Genomic DNA, 5172 nt, shown 5'->3' on the forward strand with positions numbered 1-5172 from the left:
GACCATGCACGTGGTCCAAAATTTTGGAATCCACTGGGGTATTGTGGAGTCGGATGATGATGGTGGTGAGCAGCAGGGTAACCAACCCGAACCACAACAAAGGCCAAGGCGGAGGAACGTGAGAGGACGGAGAGAGAGAGAGAGAGAGAGAGAGAGAGAGAGAGAGAGAGAGGATAAAATTAGCAAGGAGTCATACAACTTTCGCATTCAAAAATATCTTTATTAATTTAGATATTGGAGTGGGATGCTAAAAGTAATAAGAAGAATGGGAAGTTTCATTTTTCAATTGCCCAGTTCTCACGACGTGAGCTTCTACTATTCACGTCGTGAGTTCGGTTCCAAGAGATTTCTGAATCCACATTCCTGCGAGTTCACGTCGTGAGACTATCTTTTTCACGTCGTGAATTTTCCAGTTTCACCAAAATTCGGTGTTTTATGACGAGCATTATGGCTATTTCCTCTACTATACACATTTTGAATACTTACACCATTCTTATGGGAGATTGAAGTTTTGATTCATTGTTTTTTCGCTTGTTGGCTTACTTACATCTTTCACGAGTACAAGTTCAAGTTCCTTTCTAGATGAAGTTCAATATTCGAGATACACATGTCAACTACATGTTTGGAGTTCGATCTTGCCACTTCTATCCCAGGGGAGTCTGTTCATTTTTCTCCCTTTTATTGCTTTTGAATTTTATTTTATGCATACAATGAGGGCATTGTATGTAATAAGTGTGGGGTAGGGGGTAGAAAAAGTAAATTGCTAGATAATTTGGTAATTTTAAATTTTTCTTTACTAATTGGATTTAGTATTAATAATTTGAACTACAGTTGCTAGTGTTATATGGGATGATCCGATAAGAGCTCAAATGCTTAGTTGAGTCAATATTCGTTATAGTGCATTTGTGGCCTCCTTTATTCTAGTGAAATCATTGGACAAAAACACAACCTCTCTTAGTTTAAGGGATGCGATATGTTTAGTAGCCTAAACTTTAAATGTATCCAGGAAAGCTATGTCTTAACCAATAAAGGTTGAAGTTAAGCGCCCCTGCTTAAGCATGTAGGTTTTTGAGTTATATAAAAAAGTGAGATACATGTAAAAAAAGAGAGAGAAATTACCAAAAGTAAAGAAATTGAAGAATTTTGGAGCATAAAAGTATCAAAGTTTGAAGATCAAAAGATCAAAATTCTAAAAGTTGAAAGTTGAAGATGCCAAAAATCATGAAAGAAGTGAATTCAAAGAAATAAAAGATCAAACATCAAAGAAAAGAAGAATTCAAGAGCTCCAAGTTGTGGTATCTTCTAAAAAGTTGTAATTCTCTAGTTGATGTATACTTGGGTAGCTTTACAAAAATACCTTGAGGTTAAAAAGCTTTCTGGGGATGGATTCGGAGGGTTGCATAAAATGAGCATTATTCAAAAGAATGGGACAAGTGTTTATGAGGATTGTGAGTACTTAGAATTGCAGGGGGTTACTTAGGAAAAAATTTAGACACAAATGCATGTGTTGAGGTTTCAGCATAATGGCTGAGCTTTAGTTGGATCGTTCTATGTGATATTGGTGATGAATGTTTGATTTAATAATTAAATTTGCTTGAGGGAAAACAAAGAACAAGTATGGGGTATTTTGATATTGCCATATTTATACATAATTTTAGGCAATATTTAATTACATTTCTATTAATATTTTGGTCATTTACATAGAATAATGGTACTTATAAGTTTAATTTGTTCTTTTGCAGCCAAATATAAGCATCTTCAAAGATAGAGACTGAAATTGACAAAATATGGAACTTTGGAGGATTGAAGAAAAGAAGAACGGAAAATCACCCAAAAGACGTACTCACACCGTGAATTCTTAGGTATTCATGACGTGAGTGGAGAGTTTTAGAAGATATGCATGAGGGTGGAAGAGTCCTTGCCAAACACGGTTATCTCATATTCACGACGTGAACTCAGGAAATCAGAAAACTATAAATTCCCTTGCCCATTACGATTTGGGATACTTTTGGCTGGCTTAGAAGAGCTCCTAGAGACGAATTTCAGAGGAAGAGAATATTTGGAAGTTGGTTTTAACACCAAGGAAGAAGAAGTTCATAAATTGGTTTATAGATTGGTACACTTAAACATGTCTTTGATTATAGTTTTTGTTCGTTTAGTTGTTAGTATGTCCAACTAAATCTAGCTGCTTCTGTTAGCTAGATGAAGATGGAACTCATGGTTTTAATGCATTAGATTTGACTTTACTTGTTGGTAATATGCTTGTGTTGATAGATTTTACCTAGCATGTTTAATTTAAATACTTGATTGCTTTAAATTCTTGTTCTGTGTAGTTAGTGAATACAAATCTGCATGAATTTGAATACCTAATAATTCAGTGAACGCTAGTTTATTAGAGCTAAGATCAAACTAATCTTAGATAAGTAATTGAATCATTGAATTAAGTTGTGCTAGAGAATTCATATTATGACTGTAACAGTGTTTTGATTAATCAATCTTTCATGGCTCCAAGCTTATTTAATAATTGATTATGTGTTAACTATTGTGTGACCATACATAGATTTACACGAATTGATTAATAATTAGTAGATTTAGAACTAAATTGCTAATACTTCATTAATTGGTAACCAACAGTAATAGTCATAGTAATGTATAACCACTGAGTGAAAGTGGACTCGAACTAACAGAAGTGTTTTGTTTATTGATTGTGTTTGTTAAAGAATTAAGTTTATCTAAACTTGCAAAATTAGATAAAAACCCTTCCGTTGTTAGTAATTAGGTTAATTTAGTAGTAGATAAATTAATTATTCAACAACGTTCCCTGTGATCGACACCCGACTTACCCAACTATTCTATAATTCGACTAGGTACACTTCCTAGGTGCATTTTAGTTAGTTAAGTTAGTTAGGTTATAAATATAAAATTAGTGGGTACTTTTGTGCACATCATACATTCACAACTCAATAGCAGTTAAAACTAAGATTAACAAAATTATACGACAAATAAGAGATTAAAACATCAAATTCACACTTTAACAGAAAAAAAAAAACAAAAAAAAACTATATCATAGAGACAATAGATGTAAGTAGAAAAACAAATAGAAAACAAATATTTATGCATTCACAACTTAAATTTAAAATTTCATATTAAAGAAATTTTAATTGAAAATAAAGTAAAAAAACAAGTATTGATGTATAGGGAAGAGGGTTTCTCTTGTTTTTATTTACACTTTACTTCTTTTTATTTATACTTTACGACTTTCTCAACGAAAAACTAAATTGATATTCTATATTTCATTTTTCTAGAGTGAGCTTTTTTTGTATAGACTTTGCACAAACTAAGAAGCAAAGTGGTTTTAGAGATGTGAAAAGTCGCTGCTCAAGCAAACATCCAACCACCCATTACAAACCGAAGTGAATAGAGGAAGTGGTGTTTGCGGTGGAAAGTCGCTGGAGTACTGTTGTTTGCTGGTGGTAAGGGCGGAGGTGGTTGGTGTCACGGGAGGAAGGAAGAAGGAAGGAAGAAGGGAAATATGAAAAGTGTTTTTCAAGTATGATGAAATGAAACATCTGATCAAACAATGTCCCTTTTCTTTTTGACAACTTATCAAAAATGAAAAAAAAAATCAAAATAAATATGAAAATACATTAGCGATAACCTAAATATAAGTGGTTCTTAGGTTTCTAATATTTTTTAGTTTTCATTTGAACATTTACCTATATATATATATATATATATATATATATATATATATATATATATATATATATATATATATATATATATATCCGTGGGAACCACGGTTATAAAATTAATCAAACTTTTATAGTAAAAACTCAAAATTATTAATAAGTTATTTTAAATAAATTATTAATTTAAGAGATATTTTTATTAGTTATGTGAAATTATAATCATTGATTCAAATAAATATATAAAATTAATTTTTAATATATATTAGATATTTTTTATTTGTGAATTAATGAAAATAATAATTTAAAATTTAAAATTTAAAATAGAATCACATTAATGAAGAGGTCTAATAAATTTAAAATAGAAAGCTAATAGATTGACAAGTGGCAACACATTAATTAAAATGTCTAATATGGTGACACATGGCAAAAGAGCTACTCTTTTATTAGTATACTAGGCGAATGCACGCGCGTTGCGCAGAAACACCTATATAGTTGAAATCTTTACAAATATATGATTTTTTTAATATAACAATAACGTTGTTGTTAAATTTGATATAATAATTTGTATATATACTAAATTGATATAATATATTGATTATTATTATATATATTAAATCACAAGGGCCTTAGCAATAGTAATTTTTTAGGCTTTAGGTTTTTGCCACACATTTTTGTTGAATTTGACACTTTTCGTCTCTAAAGTCAAAACTTTTACATTTTTGTGTTTTGATTAAGTCTTTAATGACTTTGACACTTTTAGTCATTGCAGTTAAAAGTTTTACATTTTGGTGTTTTTGCCACAAATCTTTAATGAATTTGACACATTTTGTCATTGTACTCAAAACTTTTACATTTTGACATAAAAACACAAAAAACCTTCTTTTGAATTTTGCAACCATATTTTTCCAACTTTGGCAACTTTAACATTATTGCCATAACATTTTTGAATTTTCTTCACCAGTGTCCCTTCTTTTGGTTGTACACTTTTGGCATCTAATTTTAGTGGTTGTCGACTTTCTACTCTATTTATGGTGATTTAAAGTTTTAGCACATAGATTTTAAAGTTTGCCGATTTTTTCCATATTACTCGAAAGCGGCGAGGCCCGGATTCTTTTCTAGTTTTGAATTATATGATAATATATACATTTATTATAACTTCATAATCGCAATCGTTTGAATGACTTCTACCCACGAGTTACACTTGAACAAAATTAAATATAATATATGATTTGATGTTATTTATAGTTGTTTTTATTGTTAATTAATTTTTTAAAATTTATTTTTGTTTAATGTTTAATTTCTATCATTATAATTATTTAAAATATCAAACATTGTTTTTTATTTTAAAGCTAACAGTATAATCATTTATATAGAGTTGTTTTTAACTATTGTTATTATAATTTATTTTAAGCTACTTGTTTGGAAACTTTTAACGATTATAAAAATATATTTAAGAAATGTTTTAGTTAAATTGAAATTA

This window comes from Lactuca serriola, chromosome 1, assembly GCF_051521515.1.
Source record: "Lactuca serriola cultivar US96UC23 chromosome 1, Lser_US96UC23_V15, whole genome shotgun sequence".
NCBI classification, from domain to species: domain Eukaryota; kingdom Viridiplantae; phylum Streptophyta; class Magnoliopsida; order Asterales; family Asteraceae; genus Lactuca; species Lactuca serriola.